Raw genomic sequence first — 19,032 nt, 5'->3', positions numbered from 1 at the left:
TGTGACGTCACGCGGGAGGCGTGGCTTCCCGTGCGGACCAATCGGCGAGCGCGCCTCATTAGCATCTCATTAGCATACCGGGCAAGCCCGGGCCGACGTGAGGCCCTGCCCCCACGTGACTCCAATTGGTTCGTTGGTGTACGAAAACATTCGATCGTTCCTTATCAATAATTCATTATTGATCGCAGCGTTAGTTCGTTATACTGTTCAAATGGGGCCCATAGGGGGTGATGTATTTGTTCTCCGAGCAGTGTTCAGTCGACTTCGATTGCCATTCGTTTATTCACCATCCAATGGTGTTGAACTTCTTTCGCACCGTACGTTGCCAGACGTGCTAGTCATAAATACAGTGCTTATTAGTCTACCCCGAAACCCCCAACTTTGCAGGCTTCTCCATCGAGTTCATATTGCCTGCAGTGGAAGCTGTAATATATTAGTTCGCACCTCCGATTAGCACAGTTGGCTAGGTACGGTGCTAAAGAAGTTCAACATACAAGACAAAGATCCCCCGTTAATAGAATAAACAGACTGTTGATGCAAGTGCTGTTAACGAGCACATGAATGCCGGCACGGCACACGATGGGTGTGTGGCCAGCACCACGCCCGGCCGCATTTGTCTCCCCGGTGGCGATGTTTACGCACTGCCCCAAGTACTCATTTGAGGCTGAGTCAACCTAGGGGAGGCCCCGGACCGGTTAAAGTAATCAGCACTGCCGTTGGTTGTGAGCGGGAATCGAACTCGTGGTAACCGCTCCCCACGCAAAGAATTAGACACGCGCACACGTGGATATGTTCACGCATGTATACATTAGGGGCTGTCCATAAATGACGTCACGCAACTAGGGGGGGGTCAGACAATTTTTGACCCCCCCCCTCGTCACACGGCGTCACAAAAAGTCAGACCCCCCCCCCCTCAAATATGACGTCACAAAGCTCTGCCCCCCCCCCCAAAATAAAACATGCTTCAAATCGCTTTAAACTATTGTCATTGTAGTGCGTATTTAATGTGGCGCTGCACTCTGATGTTATAGGAGAAAACATGTATTAAAAAGTCTATGTAATTAAGTAGAACGTGTTGTCTATATTTATTTAAAGTTGCGCATTTTGATGTGACGTCACATTTCTCCCCCCCCCCCCCCTCCTCGTCACACATCGTCTCAAATGTCTGACCCCCCCCCCCCTAGTTACGTGACGTCATTTATGGACGGCCCTATATAATTATCAGACCATGTTTGCATGGTTTGCCAGAAGCATTGTGTGCTTAATGCAAACTTGTTGCCGTTGAAATAGGTTGTCTATTTGGTGTTTGAACAGCTTTCACACCAGAAAGGGCGAAAGCCTATTATATTATTATTCTATATTTGTTGTTGTTTTTAAATCCTTTATATTAAGTTCACTTGCTTGCTTGCTTACGACCGTGCAAATCTTTCGGTCGTTTTTTAACCCACTTCCCGTGATCCAATCGAGCTGACATTTTGCACACAGACTCGTTGTGCGTGACAATGTATTTTCGTGAAAACATTATTCCAAAATTTTACACTTTTTAGGAAAAAAGTAATTATATTTAATTACCAATTGCTTAATGGTGGCAGGCATTCATCTGACCCATAGGTGGCAGTCATCTCAAGCCAGAGGACGAGAGGACTCTAGCCGCCACGCATATACTGTAAAGGATTTATAGTGAAAAACTTTGTTTTTACGGGTTAATTTTTTTCAGTCGCTGAAGTGCTCGGTGTGCAGGCGTAATGAGCGGCACTGTCGGCAGATGGCGTACAAAGACCACCAGTGGTGCCGAAACATTCCTAACGCGACTGAATTTCAGACTCCACTGAGATTCCTTTCATTCTAGAATTAGATTGAAATGGGTGCACGTACTGTGTGTGAGTGCGCACATTAATATAAACCGTCCCACAGTTCCAGAATAATTGATGTCGATAAATAGACTATTCATCTTGACCCTGGTTGGTGACTCTGGAATGGATTGTAGCAATTACATTAGAGGTAAGAAAGAAGGCGGCTCTGTGGCTATGCTCAACTATACAACAGTAATTCCCCTTACTCTTTGGTTCTTAGTCAAAGTGGGAATGCATCTCAAGACTCGTTTTCACGAGGGTCCTGCATTGGAATGTTTTGATCTATTCCGTTCGTGAGCGTTTGACATGCGGGGATGAAACGAGAGTACTTAGAGAACCCCTACTGCTGACACGAGGAATTGCACTTTAAGCTCCTCGCACATTATTTACTAAAGAGCCGCCAAGAATGTCTGTGTGTAACGCGCGTGACGTCACTCCACGTAGACCAGCCCCTCTCATTAATAATCAATAATCATGAGCAGGTGGGGTCCTCATTAATAATCATAAACGGGTGACGTCACTCCGCATGAAGCAAGTGGAGCAGAAACCAAAATTTGTTTACGCAAATTTAGCTTTCATTTTGACCTTTGTCTATGGAAAGTAAAGCTCATAAATAAATCAACGCTGCAACTAACATCACTAGCCAATCGAGGCTGTGTGTGTCCCGCGCGTGACGTCACTCCACATGCCCCCCCCCCCCTCATTATTATTCACGTGTGCCTGGATTTTTAGACTAACGCAGAAGAAGGTCGAGCGGCTACGATAATTTATTTACGCAAACTCGCTTTTAATTTGACGTATCTTTATAGAAAGTGAAGGCAATACGTAATTATACGCAGCATCGCGGTGCGTTTGGTGTCTTTATTTGTTTCCTCGACACGTCCAACAAAAAATTATGCTACGATAAACATTTCTCTGCTACTTTGCAGACATTGCATCGAACTCCAATTGTGTTCAACCCCAGCGAGCGAAAGCTGAAGACAAGTAAATATCAGAGCAGTGGATTTCGCAAGTAATTGAACGTCCGTTAAATGACTTGCTACTGTGACATTACGTCAGATCTTCTTGGTTCTTTCGGTAAAGTCACGTAGAAGGGACGTAATAAAATAATAAAAATAAAACATAATAAAATAATTCTCACGACGTTTCGGCCACAACGCAAGCAGCCGTCCTCAGGTGGAGAACAGGTCCGTCAAGTAGACATAGTCCCGCCATTCAGATTGTCTACTTGACGGACCTGTTCTCCACCTGAGGACGGCTGCTTGCGTTGTGGCCGAAACGTCGTGAGAATTATTTTATTATGTTTTATTTTTATTATTTTATTACTTCCCTTCTACGTGACTTTACCGAAAGAACCAAGAAGATGAATCCCTGCAGTCACGAAAGCTTTAAATCGAAATTCCGTCAGATGTTTCAAGACTTAGTTGTGTGCGACAATCACTGCCATTAATGCCGTGCTGCGGGCAAATGCTGCGAAGTTGTTTATGACTTCCCTTTGTGCAACATTCACTGCCATTAATACAGTGCTACAGTGAAATGCAGTGAAGTGTTTGACGACATCATTTTTTGCAATATTCCCTGCCATTGCATTTAGACAAGATACAATTATCCTCTGATCAATTTATTCGTAACTCTAACGCCTCTCTTTGCTCTTCGTTCTTTGCTAAGTTACTTCAGACAGTAATCAGCACTCTACTTTCTTCACTCTTCGCTATCAAGCGTCCATCGGTGAAGATACATTTGTCAGTTAACAGCTTCAGGTGATTTGAAAACAGTGTTAAAGTGAAGTTACGGTTTATTTGTTTATTATTATACAGCCACACAGATTGTTCGTCTTTGCAACCGAGGTGAAATCGTCTTCATCCCGATAGTCGACCTCGCTCCAAGTGATGTCACTCTTCCTTTCGTACTGAAACGACGACAAATTCCCATAATTCCTGCGTATGCGATGACGATCAACAAGTCGCAGGGTCAGACTTTTGAAAATTTGGGAATTTATCTCAAAGAACCCGTATTTTCCTATGGCCAGTTGTACGTGCCTCTGTCTAAATCTAATTACCCTCAGCGGATCAAAGTGTTCATCAAGGATATCCAACTGCAGGGAAATCTTTGAACAGCAATAATAATTCTAGATTTGAAGTGTTCGTGTCTGCAAGGATCCATGCTCTTTGGTTCTTTCGGTTCAGTCACGTAGGTGAAAAATAAAAAATAAATTAATAAAACATTTATTTTACGTGCTACATTTCCTAATAAAATTCACAATCACACAATAAAACGTTAATTTACGTCTGTAATGTTACAGCTTCCGTCCTAGGACGGGCTAACAAGCTAGTAGATTTAATCATGTCTTTTTAAATCCTTTATATTAAGTTCACTTGCTTGCTTGCTTGCGCGCTTACGACCGTGCAAATCTTTCGGTCGTTTTTTAACCCACTTCCCGTGATCCAATCGAGCTGATATTTTGCACACAGACTCGTTGTGCGTGACAATTTATCTTCGTGAAAAAATTTTCCAAAATTTTACACTTTTTAGGAAAAAATAAATTATATTTAATTACCAATTACTTAATGGTGCCAGGCAATCATCTGACCCATAGGTGGCAGCCATCTCAAGCCAGAGGACGAGAGGACTCTAGCCGCCACGCATATAAAGGATTTATAGTGAAAAACTTTGTTTTTATGGGTTAATTTTTTTGTAATACTATCTGGCCACCTCGCAGCCAGAGCCTACAACACCTGGATGTACCGAAGGTCGTGGGTTCCATCCCGACCCTGATGCCTGTATACTTGGAGTTTGCGTGTCTGTCTCCGCGTGGTTGCGTGGGCTTTTATCCGGGTCCTCCGGTTTTTTCCTCCACATTTAGAAACACGCATTTAGAGTATTTGGCTGCTACAAAATAACCACGCGATAAGCCACTTCATTGAGCTATCAGTTGTGGCCAGGTTGCTTCTGAAAAACAGCTACATATAGCTCAGTGGGCCTTACCTGCAAAAATAAAAAAGATATCGTTTATTTTGTTTTAATAGTTTAGATCTAACTCGATCTGACACCTGCATGTTGAGTTGGTCGCGTAGCATTGCAGGGTTGAGTGGCGATGAACGTAACTCAATGGCACTTCCAGAATGCAAAGAACGTACAAATGCAAAAATGTTTTGAGCAGCCCCTATGTAAATCCACTGCTGGATGGATATATTCTCCACGCCGCGTCAGTCATGGGGGTTATTAAACCATACTTCGCCACGCGTGCGAGTGCGGGTTGGGGAAGCGTATGGGGGATATTGGGCGATGTGTGGATTTGTAGCGCAGTGCGCTAACCACCGTGCCACCGCTCAAATATTCATACACTGCATAAAACATATCTGTACCCTTTGCTTCCACGATCACACAAGAGGCAGCTATTGAGACACTCTGCCATCGCTACGCACATCCCACGGGGGAAGGAGAGTAGGATATTTTCTATGCCATTCCCACAAAACTCGAGTCTTCGAAACCGTATTATAAACGTTATCGTTTTTCTGGGCGAGCGGTGCATTGTTAGTGGAGAGTGGTTATATTTTTAGTAGCGTGCACGCATCTAAGCCCGCTCTGGGACCACCCTCAGCGCTACCTGTGCTCCTGGTGACCTTAATTCACGCGGAGAATTGTGGATGTTCACCTGCATTGCATCCGAAGGAGGCATTGCTTTGTTGTCGTGTTGTTTGTTTGTAAGGCTCCTTGCGAACCCCATTGCCTTAGCCTCTCTCCTCGCTCTGCACGTCACTTTTACTTTCACCCCATTTCGTCCGAGATTAATTGGAACCTACTTGGTCGCATTACAATCATACGTTTTGCTTTACCGCCACAATGGCGAGTCGGTAACTACCTCGCCTGGTACGCAGGTCGTGGGTTCCATGCCGACCCTGACGCCTGCTGTATATTTGGAGTTTGCATGTTCTCCCCGTGGTCGAGTGTATTTTTCTCCGGGTCCTCCGGTTGTTCCCTCCACATTTAAAATCAACACGTGTTTTGAGTATGTGGCTGATTGACATGTGTAGTGTCCTCCTCGCTGTGTGTGTGTGTGGTGCACACACTCAGTCGGAGACGAGGTAGTTGCAGGAGGTACATTCTCTCTCTCTTTATTTCCATTACACCAACTCCGGCCTCCCTTCTCGACCACGTTTCTGTACAAGCCCAGCCTGGACACAACCCTGACCGCGTTGCACCGACGGCGTCGACCGAGACAGCCAACCACTGCCCGGCCGCGCAATGCCCGGGCGAAGGTGGCAGCGACGACGAGATGAGTCCACTCCCAGAACCGGCAGCCCGGAGCACTCGCTCTCCGCTGCTTTTATTCTCCACGGTGCAGCTTGGCTCCGCCCTGGCCGCGCCTCCTTTCTCGAACCCACCAGATGGTTCCAGGGGCCTCCCAATGAGGTCTTCCGTGACCTTTGCCCCAGTTCCTCCGCCCTGCCGGCACACACGCCGTGAATATGCTCGACGGCGTGTGCGCTCTCCACCGCAGTTGCCGCTGCTGAACAGCAGTCGGCGCTGTGTCACTACACATGTCCACGTGATAAGCCACTCCGTTGAGCTATCGTTTGTGGCCAGGTCGCTTCTGAAAAATAACTTAAAGCTCAGTGGGCCTTCCCGAGTAAAATAATAAAAGATACATTTTAGTTTAGTTTTACTCTTAGGTAAGGCAAGTGTTCCAGTGATATTTTCACTTTGAGAAAACATGTTAATTGTTTTATATATTTAATCCGTTTTAAGATGATGCTATGTTTCGTCACAGCTGATATTTGTCACTGGACCATAACAAATATAATCACTGGCAGCCTGTTATCAATCCACTGCTGGGTGAAGGCCTTGCCACTTAAGGTCAAAGGTCGCGAAGGTTGTTTGACCATACTTTTATCATGCTGATCGGTGTGGGCTGGTGAAAGGTTGGATCCACAGGACAAATGTGACGGCCGAGCGTAGTGATAACCACAATGCCCTGTCGTGCACCAATTAGGCCTTAACAGGTTCTTACTAACAAAGCTTGCCCCAAGCAGTCTATACAAGTCTGAAGAAGGGATGTGTATTCTACTGCGTGGGTTTCTGTGGTTTATTTTGCCTTATAGCTCTCCACTGGATTTTCGGGTTATACCAACATTTTTCTCCGCATGCTGAGAGCTTCCTTAATTCCTGAAGATGCGCTCAGTATCATGTGGAGAGAAACGTCGGACATCATGCTGCACAAATAGGCGAGACGACGGGAAAACGCATCAGAGAGTGGTGCGCGTGTGTGTGTGTGGAGATAGGGTCATGGGCCTGCCCTAGGTCGACTCGGCCTCAAATGAGTACCTGGTGCGATGTGCAAACATCGCCATTGGGAAGACAAAGGCGGCTGGGCGTAGTGCTGGCCACCACCCACCCCCTCGTGTGCCGTGACGGCCTTCATAGGTGCTCGCGAACAGCACTTGCCCCAACAGTCTGTTGAGGTTATACGGGGTGTCTTTGTCTTTCGGAGATTGGTTATATGGAGGAGGAGGAGGAGGCAGCGCTGGGTGTGTGGGTAGCCTCACTGTGCAGGGGAATGTGGTTCCACTGGATCTGTCGCATGTGACTTCTCACCTTAAAGGTAACGCGGCTCAACTCGGCTCAGGTTGGCACCTGCCCACGTGCCGACGTGCAGCTTGCCCAATCGTTCTGGGCGTGCGCGCTCACGTGCGTAGCCGTGTGTGTGCGCCACACAACAACAACAACGATGACAACAAGAACGTGATGAAAATGCGTTGAGCACCTTTCCACAAACCTCCGATTAGCGCCTCAAGTTTAGCGCCGTTGGCTACGTACGATGCGAAAGAAGTTCAACATACATACATACAAGCCACATACGCGCGAGGCAAATACATCAGTGTGACGTGCACATGGAACAAATACAATGGAACAAGAGCTGGCACTTCGACCACATAGGCATAGACGAGGGAGATGGGTGCTCGGCATTGATTACACTGAGAGACGCAGAACGCGTGGGTCAGGATGAAGTGAACGAATGCAACTTAAGGGACATAGTATTGATTGTTATACTGGTAGGAACCTCCTGGTTACACCAGCCCACAGGGGATTATTGTGTCCGTCGTGCAGGGAGGGGCTGGGTGGGGAGGGAGGGGCTGGGTGGGGAGGGGAGGGTGGGGAGGGGCTGGGTGGGGAGGGTGGGGCTGGGTGGGGGGTAGGAGGGTGGGGAGGGGCTGGGAGGGGAGGGTGGTTTGGGCTGGGTGGGGAGGGTGGGGCTGGGTGGGGGGGTGGGAGGGGTGGGGCTGGGTAGGGAGGGGCTGGTCACCCCGTGGTGCCCTTATAAAACTCAACGTTTAAGCTACTCACGCCGGCTTGTGCCCGCCCTCAAAAGTCGGGCAAATTTGCGGAATACACCACGCCGCCGTTGACCCTGGCCATTGACCGAGCAACCCAACGTTCCTACCAGCTCCCTCCGCAGGAATGTGTCAATAGTCAGCGGCCTTGGGAAGGACGCGTCTCTAGGAAGGGATGATGGCCCGTGTCCCAGACAACGACGGAGTGGCAGCCAAATGCGGAGAGAATTCCCCCGGTAGGGGAAGTCAACTGTGGGTACGGAAAGACGCGTGTATGTGCGTATGTTGAACTTCTTTCGCACCGTACGTAGCCAATCAGAGGTGCGGAGGAAAGACAACAAACGAAACACACAAAAATGAGTTCTAAAGAGATGAACTTTCAATCTCGATTTGAAAGCGCATAGCTCTCAGTGACTTCCCTAATATCGAAAGGGAAGAGCGTTCCAGACGGCCGCAGAAGCGCATCTGAAAGCGCCGCGCGATGCGGCGACCACCGCCTTTGTTCGACGGTCCGCAGCCAAAAGCTGCTGCTGCGATGAGCGGAGTTGGCGTCGTGATGGTTTATGCTCTTTGACGTTTGTGGAAAGCACGTTGTGTGCAATGAGCGCGACCTTAAAACGCATTCCACGCGGGATTCAAGATGCGTTTATTGCACGGCAAGACTCTAAGACATGGTGGCGTCCCGAGGGGCGCCTTTCATCCAGCAGTGGATCGACCAGGGCTGCTGCTACTGCTGTCGACGATGAAGCTGACGCACCACTACGAAACGACCTCTGCTGAGTGTGAGTTTCTCTCGTCCTTGTCTTCCCCAAGAGGCGCAGACATTTCCTCCCGCAGATGGCTCGTGGCTGATCAGAAGTCTCATCGATGCTTCTGGAATGGTTGACAGCAGCGGCTCTCTGAGTCTTCAGTGTGGGTCTGCAGAGCTGCGATGCACGTGCAAGGTCGATCCGGACAATAATGAAAACCTTTTGTTTCGGACGTCAATTTACGTTTAACTTATTATATTTAATAATAATACGTGACGTTAGATAAGCTACCCTGATTAAACTACCCTAACCATAAGATATAAATAACCCCCCCCCCCCCCCTTAAAAAATCTGCTTAAAAAAATTGTTTTGTGTTCTGATAATATTCATCATTGTGTTGCGATCGAAATGTCGTGATTTGTTTTATTTCATTTCTACCTGCGTGACTTTACCGAAAGAACCAAAGAGTATGTAATATTAATCATTTTGCATTCCATGTGTTTAGAGAGAGGGCAGTGACTGCCGTTAGTCACCAGGGTTCTGTCGGCTTGGCGTGGTTCCGCGGGGACGTTTGCGTCGACTGAGTTGTCCCGCGGAGTAAAAACGAGTTCGAGAAACCACCACGGCGCTTAACAGCAAAGCGCCGTGGTGGGTTTTTTGTTGTTGCGAATTTCGCCGCACGACGATTGGCATTCTAAATCGGTCTCGCATCGTCGCCCCGAGCGGCGGAATATCATCAGGATGGAAACAAACGCCCTAACAGTCGCACCACAATGTCACGTTGCATTACTGGATTGCTTTGAAGTGGTGAGCGTGCCTGCCGCTAGGGCTGTAAAAATACCCGCCATTTGCATAAATTAACACGAGGCTTGTGATTGATTCGGGGAATAAGCACATTCCACAGGCATCGTTAAGACTTCATCCTAATTTACATTCAGTAATGAGCATTTTTTTTTTTTTACCCAGTTAGTGATTGAAAGTCCGTGTTCGTGAGATGATAACTTCCGGGCCCGATTCAAATGGACGTTTTATTTTGAAATCCATCTTTTCATAGAACGGAAAGGTCATTTTGTTGGAGCGCCGCGGTGGCGAGATATTAACGCCCTCGCCTGGTATACAGGAGGTCGTGGGTTCGATCCTTGACCCTGACACCTGCTGTATGTTTGGAGTTTTCATGTCTATTTCTCTCTCTCCCCGTGGTCGCGTGGATTTGTCTCCGGGTCCTTCCATTTTTAAATCCTTTATATTAAGTTCGCTTGCTTGCTTGCTTACGACCGTGCAAACCTTTCGGTCGTTTTTTAACCCACTTCCCGTGATCCAATCGAGCTGACATTTTGCACACAGACTCGTTGTGCGAGACAATTAATGTTCGTGAAAATTTTTTTCAAAATTTTTAGACTGTTTAGGGAAAACAAATTAAATATTTAATTACCAATTGTTTAATACTGCAGACAATCATCTGACCCATAGGTGGCAGCCATCTCAAGCCAGAGGACGAGAGGACTCTAGCCGCCACGCATATAAAGGATTTAGAGTGAAAAACTTTGTTTTTACGGGTTATACTTATTCTTCCCTCCACATTTATAAACACGCGTTCAAAGTAATTGGTTGCTGGAAATTTCCACGTGATAAGGCACTTCGTTGAGCTATCAATTGTGGCTAGGTCGCTTCTGGAAAAAAAAGAGCTATACAGCTCAGTGGGCCTTACCTGGTAAAATAAGTAAACAAATATTTTAAATGGTAGTGAGCAGAGTTACGGCAAAACATCACCACGTCGACGTTCGTGACGGGGAAAATTGGCGCACGCACGCGCGCACGTGCACATCCCGTTCTTTGCAGAATCGTTGCGAGGCACGGGATTTGTGTTTTTGTTGACATTGACAACGGCGCTAATGAACACGTGCAGCCCTCCTCCTCTCCTGCATCGGACACGAGGAGGAATATTTGTGCGCGTGTGTTACGTGTTTTACGCACGAAGAGGGCAAAGTACAGGGGTGGTCCATATGTTTTGTGACACCCCCCCCCCCCCCACTTAATTAAACCCGAGCATTTGAACAATGTTTTCTTTTCCAAGAATCGAACCCACGACCTGCTGCATACCACGCGAAGTAGTTAATATCTCGCATGGTATGCAATCAATGGACACCACCACCACCACCTTACAGCATTCACCAGCCGAAGAATGTCCCGGTATGCGGAATATCGCGTGCACTTACGTGACCACTGAAGCTGCAGGCCCCCGTGTCAAAGCATTTGGGGAATGCGCAGCTGCCTCACTTCGATGTTCACTTGTATGCAGGTATGTATGTTGGACTTCTTTCGCACCGTACGTAGCCAACCCGTGCTGAATTGTTGGCTTGTGCAGAAACTGCCGTTCGCAGGTCTCCCGGACAGAAAGCACCCCCAAGTCGAATTCTTGATCGTTATCAATTAATGGGCACATGCCATTTATATCAATTACACCGGCCGTACGAGCACTGTAATGTGTGGAAAGGTCCATGCAGAACGTCGATCATTGACGGATACACGAGGGTCTTGATATAGGTCGATTTTCCCAGCTCAGGAGGGGGAAAAACGTTACTCATAAACAATTTAAAAACGATAATTGTTTTTTTACCCTTCTATCTGGCAACAAAACTGACACCTCTTTTTACAAGGAGTCATGTTTACATAGACCACAATACCTGCAGTCATAATGCAAACACCCGAGGGTGTGGACCAATCAACTTCAAGGACAGTGCACATTATCAGAGTTATGTTTTTTGTTTGCATTATGACTGCAGGTATTGTGGTCTATGCAAACATGACTCCTTTTAAAAAGGTGTCAGTTTTGTTGCCAGATAGAAGGGTAAAAAAACAATTATCATATTTTGACTTGCAGATGAGGTTCCAATGGTGAATTTAAAAAGTTTAATGTGTAAGTTCACTTTCTGCTGCTCTGCGATAGACCCGTATGGGCGTTTTATCTCGTGACGTGACGCCAATGGCACTGTTTGGAATAAGCACTGGGAACAAGACAACGCATAGGCACACAAACACAGTCGATGACCAAATGGAAGAATGATCACCATCATAGGAATGCGATGTTTGCAGTCTTGGCTCTGGACAATGGCTCAAATGAGCTTAACCCAAAGCTCGCTTGAGCAGAGAGAGAGGGGGCAATCTGCAGATTTGACTAAATAACTGTGTAAGGGACTGTATGTGCAGAGTCGTGGGATGCAATTGCATGAATGACGCTCTATAAAATTAAATTATTATAAATGTGTGAAGGTGCGTAGAGTGTGAGCAGCCCCTTGTAATTCCATTCAATCGCGCCGGAAAAGAGGGGGATAGAAACAAAAAACAGACGTCAGAAAGCATTTGAATGCAATTCTTGTTTTTTTTTTGTTATTCACTGCTTCAGAGTAATCTTTGACATGTGATCGGAATGTTGCTTGGGCAGCTCAGCGGTGTTGAATCGAAGCTGCGAGACTCGCCAACTGTGCCAACGTTCAAGTGGTAGGCTTGCCGATGTCTATGCCTCTTCTTACGCATACGGATTTTCTTTGAAAACCCCAGCGTCAAAACGTATTTTTATTGGCAATGCATATTCGTTTTTTTGTTTAAATACCCGCAGTTATACCGCTTAAGTCAGTGTGGTTGTCAAGTATGCAACATTGGCTGGAGTGTCACGAGATTAGCAGTGGGTTTTTTTTCTTTAAAATAAAAAAATGACAAATTAATCTCACTGGATAATGTGTGTTGCGCGTCCACTCGTGTTCGCCTTTGCCCTCGACTCTTCCAGCCGCGTGCAATAACCATGATGTAATGACAATAGAGCCTACATGCGCTTTGAGTGGACTGGTGGCCACGGGAGGTAATGCCAGGGGAGTCAGCCAAGAGCGCGAATGCACTGGTGGCCACGGGAGGTAATGACAGGGGTATCAGTTGTGAGTGCGAAGGGACTGGTGGCTACGGGAGGTAATGACAGGGGTATCAGTTGTGAGTGCGAAGGGACTGGTGGCTACGGGAATGTTCGAGAAGGGGGGCGTGGTCAGGTGACGGAAGAGGACGGTGGAATCTGCCAGTGGAGCGAGCGTCCAATCAGCGAGAAGGTTCGAGAAGGGGGCGTGGTCATGTGACAAAAGAGGGCGGTGGAGTCTGCCGATGGAGCGAGCGTCCAATCAGCGAGAAGGTTCGAGAAGGGGGGCTTGGCCTCGTGGCGGTATATAAGGGGGAGATGCGCGGGAGACTCGGGGCTGTTGCGTGGGGATCTCCACCTGATGTCAAGTGAACGTGTCTTCAATAAAGTGACATCTCAAGAGAAGCGTGTCAAGTCGTCATCACAATGTTAGCAAGCACAAACGCGCGACGATTGATGTTAACCAAATGGAGAGGCACGTCAGTCACGTGACGTGGCACTGGGGTAGAGGTTTACAAGGACCGTCTTACGTGACAATCCCTCTGGTTTGATGAAATACCAAAAACCCCGCCGGCACATTTGTCCATGACGTGACAATTGGGTTTGGTTGACTCGAGGGTGGTGGAAGGTTATGGTACAAAAAACACACAGATATTATACACTACACGATCTAACCCAAAATAAACCTATTATACATCAGGTTATCTTGCAGTTGCAAATTGCAAATCCACTCTTTTTTAAATAACATTACATCGTGAAAATATAAGGTATAAATGACTAAGCAAGTGTGTTTAATTTGAAACCCGACGTCAACTTCTGTATATCCGCTTAATTAGCAAGTACAAAGATTTTGCTCAATTTATGGTTCAGCTTCCGCCCACCCAATAAAAGGTCAAAGTTAGGTAACTCAATTATTACGTAAAGCAGCAGATGTGGAGTTCTCTGTCCCCATGCTGTCCTCTGCTGTACCATCAGATTGCCGTGAGGGACGTTCAGGTTGATTGCCCGGGCAGACACAATTCCATCGCATTTCACGAGAAAAGCGCACAGCTGCACGCTTCACTTAAATTACACACACACACACATTTTTAAAAATACAAAAATATGCTCGGAGGGAAAAAAACAGAGTCTGTGTGGGGGTCATTAAGAGACCCAGGTGACCAGCCTGCGGTTTTTTCAGCCACAGTCGCCGTCAATTTATTTGATGTCTGCAGTCTCTTGTAGTGGTGGCTCACTTATAAATTTTGACCCACGGTCAAAATACTGCCTAGGTCAAGGGGAGGGGGTGTGGTGGTGGTGGGGACGACGACGATGAGTGAGTCGGATTGGTCTGAGGTTCTTGAAGCGAACACGCGCGATCACGAAACAAACAACACGTGAGACCACTGCCGGATTTTGCCAACAGGCTCACAATGCAACCACCATTTGGCTCCCACCAACGCCAAAAACAACAACCACCCCCCCCTCCCGGCATCTGCGATTGGTGAGATTCGTGGTGTCAGCCCATGCCAATGATGGTCAGATGGCATAACATGGTTTAAAAAAAAAGAGGGGGGGGGGGGGGGGTGACATTTGCGCATGATTTAGTTGTCCGCGTCGATCAGTGCAACACAGCCCGGAGCGGTGGCTGAGGTTTCCAAGCTGGCCTGGCTCTTTGCTGAGGTCACAGTGGGGTTAAACAAGGCGAATGAACTCCCCTGCTGCGCCCCCAGCCGCCTCGTGCCATCGCTGCACCAAGGGCGCGCGCTCTAATATCTGCCCTGTGCGCAACAAACCTGTTGAGCGGAACCCTCTGTTATCTGAACGTGATGGCGCGTACGCATATCACAGTTCAGCCCGCTACATTGACCGGTTGACACGCCATTCGAGTTTATTTGAGCTCATCATTTGGGGGGGGGGGGGGGGGGTGATATGTGACCATACCTCAACGTGTGTGGTCCGACAATACGAGGAGACAGACTTTGCCCACGTGGCGCCACGCGGGCAAAGATACTCACGGTGACGTTAAAATATGTTTTCCGAAAAGTTAAATTGTGTAACAGCGTGGAACACTGCTTTTTTTCCTGAACTCTGGCACTCATGGCCCACGCTCACTCCACTGCGTGGCATGTTACTGTACCTGTATTTCTTTTACCATCTTGTAAGTCTTGCATCTGTTGATTGGTGAACATTGCAAGGTGGTATATACGAGAATGCTGGGCACTAATGAAATGGACGATGCACACGACGAGGGCGATGAGAATGCTGAAATGGATTTGTGGAATAAGTAGAAAAGACGTATGTATGTTGAACTTCTTTCGCACCGTACGTAGCCAATCGTGCAACACCACTTCGGATGACAAATACAATTTAACAAAGACCGCTGAGCTATGTAGCTCTTTTTGAGAAGCGACCTGGCCACAAATGATAGCTCAACGAAGTAGCTCATCACGTAGAAATTTATAGCAGCCAAATACTCTGAAGGCATGTTGATTCTAAATATGTAGGGAAAACCCGGAGGACCCGGAGAAAAATCCACGCGACCACGGAGAGAGAGACACGCAAACTCCAAATATATAGCAGCGGTCGGGATCGAACCCACGACCTCCTTTATACGAGGCGAGGCAGTTAACATCTCGCCACCGTTAGCATCCTCAGAAGAAGAAGATATGCAGACGGGAATTTGGAAAGCATCCGTTTAGGCCTGAAAACATGACATTTCAGTGAGTTCCAAGCAGCGTTCTTTATTGCAAGGCCTGCGGCCCACTGGCAGACCCCTTGGTGGCCTTTAGTGCGGCCCCTGATGTTAGGCCCCCGACAATACCGCGACTGTGAAAACGTCGTGCTGTCAAGCCCAGTGGCTTGAAATATGTGGCGGCCCTCGCACCGATGATGTCTTATCGGCAAAAGTGGCTCCTCTCTGGAAGAACACTGGCATAAATCAATGATTTCCAGAAAATGTCACGTTGAATATTATTAATAACATATTTTCAAGTCTTGTTGGCATGTTTCGGGTTTTTTTGCTTTTCCTGGATTGCTATTTTAAATCGCATGCTTTGTTTGTTGTTGTTCAAATTTAATGTAATTTAGCGGTGCCTACTCTACCAGTTAATTAAAAACGTTGTCTCTGCTAGTCGACAACATTGTATTGTTTTCCCCAATGTCAAGTCTACAAGGCGCTCACTGTGTGAAATGACAAAACTGAGCTGTGCTGAGATGAAATTTGCTTTGGTTTGTTGAATTTAAAAAGAAACCTCACGCTCAAGAGGCGCAGACGTTCCACTCAGAATTCAAAACGGTTCATGGACACGTCTCATTATCACTCAATCGTTTTACCAGGCACGAATTTTAATTGTGACTACAAATTCCAATAAGTTATTTGTTTACTTAAGAAAAAATATATTTTTGATATCGATTTAAAGCTTTCGTGACTGCAGGGATTCATCTTCTTGGTTCTTTCGGTAAAGTCACGTAGAAGGGAAGTAATTATGTTTTATTTTTATTATTTTATTACTTCCCTTCTACGTGACTTTACCGAAAGAACCAAGAAGATATTTTTGATAGTTTTTTTTCCCCTTTAGCAGTAAAGGCTCTATTGGACGAGAGTCTCCGTGATGGTACTGTTGTTACTACGCGGTTTAGATCTTAGCTACAATCATTGTTTACTTCGGTCGCAAAACAAACAGCAAGCATCCGTACATGCTGCACGTGTTATAGAAATAACGTGAACAAAAACACATACAAGGCGTGACGACATTCTTTTGCGGACAAAACGTAAAGAAAATAATTCAAACAAATCTTAACTTATCACAGGCGCCGGCCAGATTTGTGCAGACTTCCTCCTGTTTCGTTCTTACGTAAAGTGTCAAAGTTTTTTTTTGCCTGCTTTTCCAATAAACTAGTTTGCTGAAAAACCACAAAATCTAAATTGGCACGTTTACCCATGGCGTCACGTCTCGATTTAATTGCCTCTGTCGGGTGCTTGAGGGTTAGAGTTACAAAGAAAATTGACGTTCACGATCGAGCCCAAAAATAAAATAATTATGAATCAAGAAATAATCTGCGCTCTTTGCTCCGGCTCGAAGTCGCATTGTTAATTTTAAGTGGTTTCCTCTGGTTTGGATTCATCCTTTAGCAGTGGCTGTCAGGAGATAGTGAGTTTGTGACTTGCTTTCCTGTCACTGTGAAATAAGCCTTCTCATTTTTAATGAACGGTTATCGTGGATATTTGCTGTAAAGGCTACACACACCTAAATGTAACCTTATACAGGCCTCAGTGTTTACACTGTGAACTCATTTATATAGTAATTAACTAATTATTGCCTTCTGATACCGTGGGGCGAGTGGGTATTGCTTAGGTACAGCACTGGGTGGTCTGACTCCAGCTACCGATGTGGAGACTGTTTATATTTAAAATACTATGCGCTTCTGAGATAAGCTTCAACAGTAGCTCACCAATTATATGTTACAATTAAAATTATTAAATGTCTGTTGATGAAAGGTTTAGGCAATGCACCGCCCCCGCTTGAATTCGGTGAATTTTCCCAATTTCAGGGTCGTGATTTTATTCAATGATTGATTGTTTTTGTTAAATTGTAGTCGTGAATGCAGCGCCTCTAGTGACTGCTGGATTACATGAACCCATTACATACAGAAATAATTATTCACAGCTCTTTGTCTGGATGAAGTTCCCGTGAGCGTTGCTTGTCCAAACGTCACCACACTGGTCAGTGGGCCAGGTATCAAACTTGGGTTTTATTCGGCCTGATTTTGCAGTGGGCTAGCCACTGCGCAAACAATACGGTACATTGTAAACGGACCAAAAACGATTACATTGATTTTTAGAAAAGGTTTCTATGCGTAGAGCGTGTACCTAAGAACATATATTAATCAATTAATTGACGCGTCATTCATTACGCGCGTGCTATTAATGTGCACAGCACGGTACACCACGATGGATGGCGCTGCGTGAAAAGGTGCATCTCGAGACGAGGTTAAACCTCGCACAGATGGCGGGGAATGGAGGAACGATCTAAAACTAAACTAAAAACTATTTATAATTTCACCAGGCCAAATCCACTGAGCTACATGGGCTCTGCTTTCAAAAGCGACCTGGCCATCGCGAATGGTCGCCCAAAAAATTGGCTTATCACGTGGACATTTATAGCAGCCCAAATTATTTAAACGCTTGTTTTGTAAATGTGGAGAGAAATCCCAGAGGACCCCCATAAAAAAATCCACACGACCACCATGAAAGAGAGAGAGAGACATGCAAAATCAAAATATACAGCAGGCGTCAGGCTCGTGATCGAACCAACGACCTCCAGTATCCCAGGCGAGGTAGTCAACATCTCGCCACTCAGACGGTTTGCGTTCACCACGTGCGACTGATATGGTTTTGGGTTGCACGGTGGCCTAGAAAACAAACAAACAAAAACACAGGCGGGGCAACGACACGGAACGAGACGGAGAGAAAGGCCCCAAGGAGATACGCGCACCGTTGCACAGCCCCTGTCAACGTGAACAACCTTGCATTGACACCAATGGAACCTCATTTGCCAATAAACAATATAATTGTTTTTTTACCCTTCTATCTGGCAACAAAACTGACACCTTTTTTACAAGGAGTCATGTTTGCATAGACCACAATACCTGGAGCCATAATGCAAACAAAAAAACATAACTCTGATAATATATGCACTGTCCTTGAAGTTGATTGGTCCACACCCGAGACAGCTTTCCTTAGAGCCTAGTCTCACATCATTAGTCTCACGTCATCTGGTCCAACACCATGTGAGACTAGGCTCTAAGGAAAGCTGTCTCGGGTGTGGACCAATCAACTTCAAGGACAGTGCATATATTATCAGAGTTATGTTTTTTGTTTACATTATGGCTGCAGGTATTGTCGTCTATGCAAATATGACTCCTTGTAAAAAAGGTGTCAGTTTTGTTGCCAGATAGAAGGGTAAAAAACAATGATCAACCTTGCATTGTGTAAAAATGCCGCCCGGTATCCGCACCACAAGACGACGGTGTTTGATCATCTGCCATTGATTGTACTCGGGTTTGGGTGAGGGTTAAAGCGTCACCTTATCCGAGGTCTGGGACATTCAGTACGCGTTTGCAATCTACAGGTCGTAGGTCACGAAAATAGATTGAAGATTACCTGTACGGGACAAGTTCCCTTTCATACCGCATCTGGAGCTGACCGGCGCTTT

Source organism: Lampetra planeri, chromosome 9 (assembly GCF_965212315.1).
Source record: "Lampetra planeri chromosome 9, kcLamPlan1.2.h2, whole genome shotgun sequence".
Taxonomy (NCBI): Eukaryota; Metazoa; Chordata; class Hyperoartia; order Petromyzontiformes; family Petromyzontidae; genus Lampetra; species Lampetra planeri.
This window is presented reverse-complemented; position numbering follows the sequence as displayed.